The sequence below is a fragment of the Triticum dicoccoides genome, chromosome 2A (assembly GCF_002162155.2).
Source record: "Triticum dicoccoides isolate Atlit2015 ecotype Zavitan chromosome 2A, WEW_v2.0, whole genome shotgun sequence".
Taxonomy (NCBI): Eukaryota; Viridiplantae; Streptophyta; class Magnoliopsida; order Poales; family Poaceae; genus Triticum; species Triticum dicoccoides.
In genome coordinates, this window is record NC_041382.1 from 287,632,392 (window position 1) to 287,646,354 (window position 13,963).

Consider the following 13,963-nt stretch of genomic DNA (forward strand, 5'->3'; position numbering starts at 1 on the left):
CCATATACTAGTGGGAATTTTTCATTATAGAACTTGACTTGTGTACTCCGATGATGGGCTTCCCCAAATGCATGAGGTCTTCTAGAGCAGGCGAGTTGGATGCACACCCACTTAGTTTTCAGTTTGAGCTTTCATACACTTATAGCTCTTAGTGCACCTCTTGCATGGCAATCCCTACTCCTCGCGTTGACATCAATTGATGGGCATCTCCATAGCCCGTTGATTAGCCGCTTTAACATGAGAGTATCTTCTTTCTTGGTCTTCTCCACATAAATATCTACCACCGCATCCTATTCCACACATAGTGCTATATCAATGGCTTGCACTCATGTATTCCATGGGGGTTGAAAAAGATGAAGAGTGTTAAAAAGTACGAACCAACTGCTTGGCTAACACCGGGGTAGTGATGCTTTATATTTTGTGTTAAGAATATGGAGCGTGACAAGGCTATATGACTTCGTAAGGATAGTCTTCCTTAACATTTTTATTTTGAAAGGCTTGATTGTTTGTTCATATGCCTGCGTGTTAATGCCTTTATGTCGTGTTGGCGTTCTGGGAACTGGGGTACCCAGACTTGCCTGCCTGCGGCCCATGGCGTGGCTCCATCGATGGCCTGGTACGGCCAATCTTCAGCATGAACAATACAAGACCGTTACGAGGGGCCAAGACTTGCGAGGCGGACGACGCCAAGACCTGCAGAGGGAGTGGCCTCTCTAGGCTGGCTCTTGAGGAGCGGAGATTTCTATGCAAGCCCTCACCTCGTGAGGTTTAGATGATGCAAGCCATGATGACCAAGGCCACATGACCTCTAGCGGGCCTAGTGAAACAGGTTTCCTCTTTGGTGCTAAAGAGGAAAGCGCGGGTGTAGAGTCTCGAGGAATCAACCAAATGTTTCCACTTCCGTGCTACAAGACCAAGACAGCCAGGACAGCAGGATGGAGGCCATCGCCGAGCTCCCATGGCGTCATGGCCAGAAGCTTTGTAGGTGAAGACCACCTTTCGTTAGGATAAGATGTACTAGTTGTCTCCCTTTGAACTTGGCCGTTGTGGGATCCCTTCCTGCCTTCATTCTGGGAAGAGGACCAAGGACACTATAAAGGGAGAGACCATCCGCACCCTCACACGCACAAGAACACACCTTCAGAGGTTGTTCTTCCACTGTACTAGTTCATCCTCAGCCCACCTCGAGGCTAATCCACCACAAAGTAGGAGTAGGGTTTTACACCGCAAGATGCCCCAAACCTGGGTAAACTACTATCTCCCATTTCCTTCCAATTCATCAAGCTAGGTCATGAGAACGACGAGTTGGCACACTGGGGAGATTGAGTTCTTCACACACACCCTAGAGTTTGAATCTTTCTTGGGTCTTCGGAGCCTCGAATCCGACAGTTGGCGTAGAAGGTAGGGGTGCGTTGGAGCATCTCCTACGCCGGTCGATTCGCCACCACTCCGCCGCTCTCATGGCTGACGCTCGTCAAGTTCTTGCTGAGCGGTGGGCTTCCCGCGTTGCTCACACGGTGCCTGCACGCAACGGCGCTCCCCGTCATTCCCATCAGCTGCAACCAACGCCGCCAGCGGCCCCGCAGCCCATGAGCAGTAGGCTTCATCGCTTTAGCCTTCCGTGCGGCGTGATAAACACACCACCACTCCATCGCTGACTCCAGCGGCTGCTTGGTCTTGCCATGCTCGTGGAGGGCCGGAGAACGTGCAGGCTGCGTTGCTCTTGGCATGCGAGCTTCTGCACTAATGCCCGACCGATGACCTCTATGAGGACGAGCTGGACCGCATAGCTCTTCAGTGTCGCTGGAGAGGCCGCTGCACCGTCCTTCTTGCTACCTCCCCCGCCGCCTCTCGTGGGTGATGTGGCCCACGGTGTCCCTCCTCCGCCTCCTAGGAAAGACGTCATCCTCGAGCCAAGGCGTGAGGCTCCTCGTTTGACCCGCCGCGCAAGGCACCAGCACGGGACGAGGAAATCTGCCTAGTGGTGAAGCGGCCCCAAGGAGAGGCACGCGCACTCCCAACAACACCGCATCAAGATGAAGGAATAGCTTGCCATACATGAGGACGTGTGCTCCGCTCTAGAGATGTTCAACATGGCCAGATGTGTGAGAGCCGAGGAAGGACGCCTCTCCCTCCTTCAGCTCCCGAAGGCCGACCCAGAAGACAAGAAGGCCAAGGCCAAGGACGTGAAGCGCAAGGGCCCGGTGATACTCACGGCCAAACCTGAGTAGAAGCGTGGTTGTGACCACCCAGAGTCCTCCAAGGGTAGCCGCCCGTTTTGCATCTTCCACAACATGCACAAACACAACACCAATGACTACCAAGAGCTCAGGGCCATTTGCGACGGGTGCCTCGGTTGCCTCCCAGAGCGCAACGACCGCAGCTATGGCCATGGAGGAGGCCGACGTGGGGGACGCTGGGACAACCGCAACCCCCACCAGGATTGGTGCGATCGGCCTCGTGAGGACCGCTGGCAGGGCCAGCCTCGTGAGGGCCCCTGGAGGGATCAACCTCGTGAGGACCGTCCTCAGGGCAATGCTGGCCTCCCTTCACTGCCGCCACCACTAAGAAGGAACGATGACGACCACCAAGATGATGGGGACGGGGGCTTCCAAGAGCCTCGTGCCATTGCTTGCATCCTAGGCAGTGCTCAAACCCCTGCCTCCCATCGCATCTTTAAGCAGTTCGCTCGCGAGGTGAATGCGTCCCTCCCCAAGATTGAAGTGACGAGTCCACTCAGGTGGTCCTAGTACGCCATCACCTTCTACTCTACTGACCAGCTCACCCGATGCTCTGCTCGCTTACCATCATCAACGTCCTCTCCATCGAGACGTTCGATAGGCTCCAGGTGCCGTACGACCAGCTTCAGCCTACGAAGCCCTTCTCGGGGGTGACCGACGGTTCCACTACCCCCATAGGGCATATCCGCCTCCCTGTCACCTTCAGCAAGCGCGACAACTACCGCACTGAGCTCATCTACTTCGACGTCGCCCACATTGGCCTCCCGTACAACGCCATCCTCGGATACATAACCCTGGCCAAGTTCATGGCCGCGACTCACCATGGCTACCTAGAAGCCTAGCGGAGGCCACTCGTACCAAGGCCGCGTCACCTCCGGCCCCTCGGCGGCGTCCCAAGAGCGCTAGAGCCTTTTCTTCGACGGGAGTGGCCCGAGCTCCTCCTGAGATGTTTTCCCTTTTTCCGCCATAGAAAACCTCCTTATCGGCGCCATGGATGCTTCAGCAAGACGGCGAGACAGGGATCAAGAAGGAGCAAGCAGCGAGAAGACGGAGATGAGCAGGGGGCTCCGCCCCTCCCCCCATTTCTAGCAAGAGGGAGGCCACCCACTGCCCTCCATGATCTCTAGTAATGATGATCTTTTTGCATGCAAGAGGCCATTGTCAAGTCGAATGGTTACCGAGGCAGCATGGAGAAGTGGAGAGGCCCACGTCCCATCAAGCGCCACGCGTCAACCGGGTCCGCAGGCGGTTGGGGCTCGCGGTGCTTCACCCTTGCCCTTTGGCTGTGCCTTGAAGCCAAGTCCGAGCGTGCCTTGGGCCCGAGGGCTACTGTTGGCATTTTGGAAACCGAGGTACCCAAACTTGCCTGCCGCGACGCACGACATGGCTCCATCGACGACCTGGTACGGCCCATCTTTACCATCAACAATACGACACCCTCTTAAAGGGCCAAGCATCGTGAGGCGGACGACGCCAAGACCTCAAGAGGGAACAACCTCTCTAGGCTGGCTCCTGAGGAGCGGACATGTCTATGCAAGCCCTCACCTCATGAGGTTCGGATGACGCAAGCCATGGTGACCAAGACTAGGCGGGCGCTAGTTGCACAGTACAACAGGTTTCCTCTTCGGTGCTAAAGAGGAAACCACATGCACGAAGTCCTGAGGAATCAACCAAAGGTTTCCATTTCTATGCTACAAGACCAAGACCGCTAGGACGGCAGGACAGAGGTCATTGCCGAGCCCACCATGGCGTCACGGCCAGAAGCTTTGCAGGCGAAGACCACTGTCGGTGTCAAAACCGGCGGATCTCGAGTAGGGGGTCCCGAACTAAGCGTCTAGGCGGATGGTAACAGGAGACAAGGGACACGATGTTTTTACCCAGGTTCGGGCCCTCTTGATGGAGGTAAAACCCTACTCCTGCTTGATTAATATTGATGATATGGGTAGTACAAGAGTAAATCTACCACGAGATCAAGGAGGCTAAACCCTAGAAGCTAGCCTATGGTATGATTGTTGTATAAACAAGTCGTCCTACGGACTAGAACCCTCCGGTTTATATAGACACCGGATAGGGTTAGGGTTACACAGAGTCGGTTACAATGGTAGGAGATCTTGAATATCCGCATCGCCAAGCTTGCCTTCCACGCCAAGGAAAGTCCCATCCGGACACGGGACGAAGTCTTCAATCTTGTATCTTCATAGTCCTGGAGTCCGGCTAAAGGTATAGTCCGGCTACCCGAACACCCCCTAATCCAGGACTCCCTCAGTAGCCCCTGAACCAGGCTTCAATGACGACGAGTCCGCCGCGCAGATTGTCTTCGACATTGCAAGGCGGGTTCCTCCTCCAAGTCCTTTAACAAGATTTTAAACACCAAGGATAGTGTCTGGCTCTGCAAAATAAGTTTCCCCATATTGCCATAGAAAGAATAATATCAACACAAATCTAATCTGCTGACGCATTCCGCAGCGTGACATCATACTACGGCCAAGTCCTTTACTCGAATCGTTTTTACTTTTCCACCTCAGCACATTTAGCGAGGCGGTTTCCTTGGCACGTCTTGTCAAAGCAGAGATCGTGTGCCCCCTTTTACGGGATTCTCATCAATACGGATGTGGGTAACCCAACTGATCCATTTATCACGGCGCTTGGGAGGCAAGCGAGTTTTACTAGGCTGGTGGGGATGCACAACCGCATCCGCATATATAAGGGGATAAGGATCCACCTTTTTACCTACGCCTTCTTCCTCCTTTGCCTATCCATCTCCTGCGCACTCGAGCTCCAGCGCCCAGGCCCGCGCTTCCTACCTCAACCTCCTCCAGCAATGTCCGGAGTGGGAGGAAAGTGGATGGTCTCCTTCGTCACGGAGGGCCATGTCAAAAAGCTAAGGAAGGCCGGATACTTGTCCAAGGACATCGCGCACCGGCTTCCCGAGGAAGGGCAGCTGCTCCCCACCCCAAGGCCCCATGAGAGGGTAGTATTCCTTCCCCACTTCCTCTACGGACTGGGTTTCCCACTCCACCCATTTGTCCGGGGGCTCATGTCCCACTATGGCCTGGATTTCCACGATCTGGCCGCGAACTTCGTCCTCAACATCGCGGCGTTTATCGTCGTGTGCGAGGCTTTCATCCGCATCTGCCCCCATTTCGGCCTCTGGCTCAAGACCTTCAACGTCAAGCCCAAGGTGGTGCGCGACAGCCAGGCGGAGTGCGGAGGCGCCTTGGCGGGCAAGATGGCCAACATCCTATGGCTCGAGGGCTCCTTCGTGGAGACCCTGAAGGGGTGGCAATCATGGTGGTTTTAGATCACCGAGCCGCGCGATCCGAAATGGATCGGAGCCCCCGAGTTCCGATCCGGACCCCCCACACGGCTTATGTCCTGGAAAGAGACGGGCCTGTCGTGGGGACACAGAAAAGAGGTGACCGGATTGCAGACATGCATCCAGTCCCTGGTGAGCAAGCCGATCAAGCTTGTCAATGTAGTCCAGGTTATGCTCGTCCGTCGGATCCTCCCGTGTCAACAACGGGGCTTTAATCTGTGGGAGTTCGACCCGGCACAGCACCAAACCCTTAACCGGCTCTTCGACACGACAATGAAGACGTCTAGAAGGTGCTAAGCAAAGGCGCCAAGGCTCCCACATCCGCTTCCGAGGACCGTGGATACAGCTCGTCGCGTCACGCTAGCGAGGTAAGATATTTTCACCTTTTACAGGATATTAAGTTTCTTCATAGTTTGACTCTATGTGGGATCTAAACTCCCTCACCTTTGACAGGTTTGGCAGGCGCAGTCCGGATCGATTAACTTTCCGGCTCCATTGCCCGAAGACCCAGCCCCTGCTCTCCTAGTGAAGTTGCTGGTTCCGGCACCTTATGTGGTGCCGGAGAAGAAGGCCAAGAAGAAGAAGGCCACGGGGACTCGAAAGAGTACCCTAATGTGGTGGTGTCGGACTCGTCCGAGACGCTGTCCTCCCATGAGAACGAGGAGGAGGAAGAAGAATACTCTCCCCCTCCAGCGGGGGGAGGAAAGAAAAGGAAGGCCGCCCCAACGGGGGAGGCCGAAGGGTCCAGGAAGAGGAAGACCCCTCCGCCGAACTACTCCCCCGACGCCAAAGAGGAGTGGCCAGATAGGGCCAAGCGTCCGGCGAAATCGTAAGTATTTAGATATCAGAGTAACTCATGATTTTTCCTTTGTTGCAGAGCCTTCCCTAATGTCGAACATAATTATGCAGCCCGCCCCGGGCCGAACTCAACGAGTCGTCGAGCGGCTCCCTGGATTCATCGGACGTGAACTCAGTTCCGCCCGCTGTCTCCCCCGCACTGCGGATGACGCCGAAGTGGCGTCGCAACGAGCTCCGGGGCAGGAGGAGGTGGTCCTGGAGGAGCCGCAAGGCGACCTCCTGGACTCCAGGAGTAAAGGGGACAAGACCCCCCAGGGCTCCAAGTCCGGCTTTGTGCCGGACACCGCGCCGGAATCTTCAACAGTTTGGGACCGCGGTAGGCGAACTCCTTCCAAGAGGAGCAAGCCTTCTGAGCCGGCGGCCTCCGTCCAACCGGAGGTGCCGGACAATCTGCTGGAGGTGCTTGACGGCGCCTCCATTGACGAGGAGCACCGTACTATTATGAGTACGGTGATGCAGAAAGTTCAGTCCGCCAAGAGCGGACTGAGTGAAGCTTGCGCTAGCCTTCTAACAGGCTTCGAGGTAAGTAAAAAAATGTAAGAATATAACCGCATAGACAGTAGCCCCTGATGCTCTGTTTGGCATTCGGAAAGAAAAGCCGAATAGAGGATCTATTAAATTTCGCAGGAGTCTAACAACAAAGTGTCAATATGCGTATGCAGGCTTCACTGCTAGCCACCGCCGCACTGACTGCGGAGGTGGGTGCCCTGAAACAGGGACTCGAGCGGACCGAGCAAGAGCTCGGCCTTGCCAAGCGGCAGCTCGAGGAGAAAGAAGGTAAGAAATACCTTATAGAAAAAAGTGCCTATAAAAATACGTGATTGCAAAAAATAACAGGATTGTACTGCTTATTGTAGGGGGCCACGACTGAGGTGGCGACCCTCAAGAAGGAGCTGTCCGAGGCCGAAAAGAAAGCGTCCATGGAGCGCATCGAGCGAGAGAAACTTGAGGCCCGGGTCGGCAAGGTGCAGCAAGAGCTTCAGGCTCTCATGAGAAAACATGAGAGTCTGGAGCTTGAGTCAAAGACGCAAGCGTCCGAGCTCGCGGCGGCCCTTGAGACTACCAAGTCAGCCAAGGCCGAAGCCCAAAAGGCCCTCCATGAGTTGGAGGAGATGAAAAAGATAGCAGCGGGTAAGGCATTCTTTATGCAAAGCAGAAATATAAAAGTAAACTACTTGTTACTTACCCGAATCCGGAGCTCTCCAGGGGCATTCGCAGATCTTCCCTGCAGCATATCCGACGCTGCCGCATTCTACCAAGCTAAAGAGGGCAGCTCGATGGAGAAGGTGTTCTGGTTTCAGTATGCTGAGGCCGGACACCCTGTGCCCTTGAGCGACCAGCTAAAACAGCTGGTCGAGCTCCACAAGTTGGCCGAACAGGCCATGAAGGGCTTCATAGTTCGGCTGTGGCCCGGAGAGGCCCTGCCTGGGAGCTACTTCGGGCTCGTGCGGCGGCTGGTGGAGGCCTGTCCAAGGCTCGAGGTCATCAAGCGCTCCGTCTGCATCGAAGGTGCCCGTAGGGCCCTTGCCCGTGCAAAGGTGCAATGGGGTAAGCTGGACAGTGAGAAGCTTGTTAGGGCCGGGCCGCTGTCGGGGAAGGAGCACCGCAAGCCCGAGAACTACTATAAGGATGTTCTTGTGGGTGCCCGCCTTGTGGCAGATGAGTGTACCAAGGATGTAATTTTTGAATGAACTCGCTCGTGTTTATCCTATGCGCTAAAAACTTGTTCATATGCGCTAAGCAATGCTTGTTGAATTTAAAATATTACTTTCTGTGCGGCCGTTTATCAAAGAATTGAGAGATGGCCAGTCGTCGGCTTCTGCCCCCATGCCACTAGTGCTGGGGTGTTCGGGATAAACCTGAGCGCTCTTTTTCCCATAGTTGGGTCCTTCGAGGGAGGCGCTCAGCACAACGAACGAGGCAATCGGACTATAATGCTTGAACACTCTCACTTAGCCATAGAACTCTATAATTTTAAATTTCGGCGAAGCCCCTAGTTCGGAAGACCGAGTTCGGGGTGCTATCCACGCCTTGGCCGGACAATGCCGGCTCCTCGCTCGAAGCAGCATAAGTCTTTAGGGACTCGAAAAACCTCTCGAACAGCGACCGGTCTCTCGCCTCATCATGACAGTTAGTTTTAGCTTTCTCCACTAAGGTGCTTAACCCAGCTCAACTGGGGCACAATCGCAGTGGTTCTCCTAGTGCTACCTTAGCCGATATAGCGGAACGTAAGGCACCAAAACATAGGAGCCGGGAAACCCAACTATTGACCCAAATCATGATTCGGAGCCGATGCATATAGTGCTATAAGTTCGGGGTGCCGCACTTGTGAAAGTGTACGGGCTTCTCACACCATATTGAGGGGTACTGAAGCCCCTGGCGTGTTTGCCGTACCATGGTGTACGGGTGCAACATGTCATTTAATAAACATATATATGAAAGGAGGATAATGCAAAAAATAGACAAAAAGCTATGCATTGTTAATAGAAAGGCTGCTATCAAAGCAGAACGATACAAGTAGTGCGATAAGCAAAAGATATTGGGCTATTTAACATGTCCTGGCCAGGAGCAGGCCGTGGAATTGTATGCCAAAACAGGTATACTGCTCGTAACAGAGACCACGTGGGAGTTCCATAATGCGGCATGGCTTGTCTGCTTCCCTGGATCTTGCATCGTTTGTGCGGCAGTTGAATTGCCGAACAGGTCGTCCGAAGTATGGAGTCCTGAAAGTAAGAGAAAATTAAAAAAAGAATTCGGCAGCCCCTAGTACGTTTTAAGCCGTATTTTGGGTTTGCTGTTATTGTGCCCCTTCCCCTGCACCCTTGTTCTTTCAAGAGCGTAGTTATGTACGCGAGGCACTGGTTTCGCTATGTCGCGAGGGCTGGGGTTGGGGCCGCATTGCTATGCCTGCTCAGAACGTGCCAGGCGGTCTTGTTGTAGGTTACTCCGGGCGCGCTTGGCAGTGTCTGGCTTTTTAACGGCCGGACTGGAGAATTGCCTAAGAAGGCTGCTTTGTACTTCCGTTGCGAGGGCCGCCGTGTGCTCCTCCGTACGGAGGGAGTCGCGGATATTATGCTTGAAGGCTGCTAGGGCCTCTGCGTCCGGACAGTCGACTATCTGGTTTATCTTTGTTAGGAACCGTGTCCAGAATTGCCTGGCTGATTCCTCTAGCTGCTGAATTATGTGGCTTAAGTCATCGGCATCCGGTGGTCGCACATAAGTGCCCTGGAAGTTGTTGAGGAATGCGGCTTCCAGGTCCTCCCAAGAACCGATTGTGTCTGCTGGCAAGCTGTTAAGCCAATGCCGGGCTGGTCCCTTAAGTTTGAGCGGGAGGTATTTGATGGCGTGTAGATCATCGCCGCGGGCCATGTGGATATGGAGGAGATAATCCTCAATCCATACCGCAGGATCTGTTGTTCCATCATATGATTCGATGTTTACGAGTTTGAAACCCTCTGGGATTTTATGATCCATTACTTCGTCTATGAAGCATAATGGGTGTGCGGCGCCTCTATACTGGGCTATATCATGATGCAGCTCGAAGGGCTATGTCTGTTGTGTTCGGCCCGCCCGGATTTGTTGTATCCAGAATGAAGATCACCGTCACGTGCCGTGGGGCGCCTGCTCGATCCGTAGATCGATATTGTTTGTCTTGCCTTGTCCTCTAGTACGTCTCGCAGGTCTGGCGCATTTTCCCGTGCCTTGGTTGAACGGCGCCGGGGCATGGCTTGGGTGGAGGGTCGAGAGGCCTCTCTGTCGCGGCCGCGAGGTGGCCGGTCGGCCATGTCGTGCGCTGGTGATGTAGGTGCTTCCTCCTCTGATCGGGGTAGCGGCCTGCGCTTTGGGTAACTCTTGGAGGGGCGTTCGAGTTCATACTCTTCGGCTGCAAGGACTTCGGTCCATCTGTTAGCTAGAAAATCTTGATCAGCTCTAAGTTGTTGCTGCTTTTTCTTGAGGCTGCTTGCCGTGGCTAAAAGCCTGCGTTTGAAATGCTCTTGTTCGCCGGGGTACGATGGTATGACGAATTCGTCGTCGTCGAGGCTTGCCTCGTCTTCGGAGGGAGGCATATAGTTATCATCCTCAACCTCTCGGTCTGTCGCTCTCTCATGAGGGCGGGCTTCTCCATCTTCCTGTGCCGAATCTTGTTGTAGGGGGTGTTCTTCGGCACTATTCAGGGTAGTATTATCTCCTGTGCCGGAATCACCATTTTTGCTTTGGCGGGATTTAGAGCGGCGCCGCTGACGTTGGCGCTTTGGCTGTTTCTTGGAGGTGTCATCATCCGCTGTTCCATCGCCATCTCCATCTTTTGGAGTATCCACTATGTATATATCATATGACGAGGTGGCCTTCCAGCGCCCTACAGGTGCTGGTTCCTATTCATCTCCTGCATCGTCGTCCATACCGTCGATGTCTTCGGAGTCGAAGTCAAGCATGTCGGTTAAATCATCGACAGTGGCTACAAAGTGGGTGGTGGGTGGGCTTCGAATTTCTTCGTCGCCCGCATCCCATCCTTGCTGACCGTAGTCCGGCCATGCCTCTCCTGATAAAGAGAGAAACTTTAGTGAGTTTAGGATGTCGCCAAAGGGCGAGTGCTGAAAGATGTCCGCTGCGGTGAACTCCATTATCGGCGCCCAATCGGATTCGATCGGTAGGGGCGTGGGGGGTTCGGAGTCCGGAGAGGAATTCGGATCCTCGGAGTCACGGGTCACGCAAAACGCGGGGCTGACGTTCGGCTCGATCGCCTTTGAGATCATAGCCCCTGAGGTGACGTCCAGCCGCTCATCCTCAATTGGAGCAATAGGCTCCGGATTAAGGGTAGGAACCGGTGCGCGTGCGGCCTCCAGGGCACTGTTCGGCGGCAGAGCAAGATCATGCCTCTCAAAACAGTGCGGCGCGCTCGGCTGTGGCTCGAATCCATCGAAGATCAAATCCCCGTGGATGTCTGCCATGTAGTTTAAGCTTCCAAACCTGACCTGATTGCCAGGGGCATAGCTTTCGATCTGCTCCAGGTGGCCAAGTGAATTGGCCCGCATTGCGAAGCCGCCGAAGACAAAGATCTGTTCGGGGAGAAAAGTCTCACCCTGGACCGCATCGTCGTTGATGATCGAAGGAGCCATCGGGCCTAAAAGTGACGACACAGAGGAACTCTCAATGAAAGCACCAATGTCGGTGTCAAAACCGGCGGATCTCGGGTAGGGGGTCCCGAACTGTGCGTCTAGGCGGATGGTAACAGGAGACAAGGGACACGATGTTTTTACCCAGGTTCGGTCCCTCTCGATGGAGGTAAAACCCTACTCCTGCTTGATTAATATTGATGATATGGGTAGTACAAGAGTAGATCTACCATGAGATCAAGGAGGCTAAACCCTAGAAGCTATCCTATGGTATGATTGTTGTATAATGAAGTCATCCTACGGACTAGAACTCTCCGGTTTATATAGACACCAGATAGGGTTAGGGTTACACAGAGTCGGTTACAATGGTAGGAGATCTTGAATATCCGCATCGCCAAGCTTGCCTTCCACTCCAAGGAAAGTCCCATCCGGACATGGGACGAAGTCTTCAATCTTGTATCTTCATAGTCCTGGAGTCCGGCTGAAGGTATAGTCCGGCTACCCGAACACCCCCTAATCCAGGACTCCCTCAACCACCTTTCAGCAGGATAAGATGTACTAGTTGTCTCTCTTCGAATGTGGCCATGGTGCGATCCCTTCCCGCCATCGTTCTGGAAGAGGACCAAGGCCACTATAAAAGATAGCTTATCCACAACCATAGGAAAGGAGAGACCATCCGCACCTTCACATGCACAAGAACACACCTCCTGAGGTTGTTCTTCCACTGTACTAGCTCATCCTCAGCCCACTCGCGGCTAATCCACCACAAAGTAGGAGTAGGGTTTTACACCGCAAGGTGGCCCGAACCTAGGTAAACTGTTGTGTCTCATTTCCTTCCAGTTCATCGAACTATGCCGTGAGATCGACGGGTTGGCAGACTAGGGAGATTGAATTCTCACACGCACCCCAGAGTTCGAATCTTTCTTGGGTTTGCGGAGCCCCGAATCCGACAGTTCAGATCTAAATATTCATAACAGAAAATAAATATTACATGATAGACATGTTAGGTAGCATTCCACATAAAAATTCTGTCTTTATCATCTACCTACTCGAGGATGAGTAGGAATTAAGCTTGGGGATGCTTGATACATCTCTAACGCATCTATAATTTTTTATTGTCCCGTGTTATTATAGTATCAACATTGGATGTTTTATATGCAATTTTACATTATTTTTTGGTGGTAACCTATTAACCTAGTGCCCAGTGCCAGTTGCTATTTTTTGCTTGGTTTTGGCTTATTAGAAAATCAATATCAAATAGAGTGCAAATAGAGAAAAAACTTTGTATTAATTTATTTGGACCTGAAGGGACCCATGAAGGTTCAGGAGAAGACCCGAGGAGTCATGAGGGAGCGAGAAGCTCAAGGGGCATGCCCCCACGCTTGGGGGCCCCTCGTGGCACCTCCTAACATAATTCTACCTCTATAAATTCCCAAAAATTCGCATTATACCAGAGAGCCACCCAAAACACTTTTTCCACTGCCGCAAGTTTCTGGCCTTCCATGATCACATCTGGAAGACTTTTCTGGCACCCTGCCGGAGGGGGAATCGATCACGGAGGGCTTCTACATCATCCTTGCCGCCCTCACTATGATGCGTGAGTAGTTCACCATAGACCTATAGGTCCATATCTAGTAGCTAGATGGCTTCTTCTCTCTATTTGATTTTGAATACAATGTTCTCCTCGATTTCTTGGAGTTCTATCCGATGTACTCTTCTTTTGCGGTGTGTTGGGAACCGATGAATTGTGGGTTTATGATCAGATTATTTACGAATATTAATTGAGTCTTTTCTGAATTGTTTTATACATGATCATTATAGCATTGCATTTCTCTCCGATCCGTCCATTTAGTTTGGCCAACTAGATTGATTTATCTTGCAATGGGAGAGGTTCTTTATGATGGGTTCAATCTGGCAGTTTTCAATCCCAATGACATAAAGGGACATGACAAATATTTGTATTTTTCCATTAATGAAAAAATGATGGGGTTTATTCATATTGTGTGGGTTTACTTTGTCCACATCATATCATCTTGCTTGAGGCGTTACTCTATTTTTATTAAATTAATAACCTAGATGCATGCTAGATAGTGGTCTATGGGTGGAGTAATAGTAGTAGATGCAGGCAGGAGTCGGTCTACTTATCTCAGACGTGATGCCTATATACATGATCATTGCATTGAATATCATCATAACAATGCACTATCAATTTACCAACAGTAATTTGTTCACTTGTCGTATGTTATGTGCTCGAGAGAGAAGCCTCTAGTGAAAACTATGGCCCGCGGGTCTACCTTTATTATATGTAAAAACACAAAAATATATTGCTGCAGTTTTATTTATTTTATTTTATTTTGTAATTTATCTATTTACCTACCACTGTGAGATTTGTTCCTTGCAAATAACCGCTCAGAGGATTAGCAACCCGCTTGTTT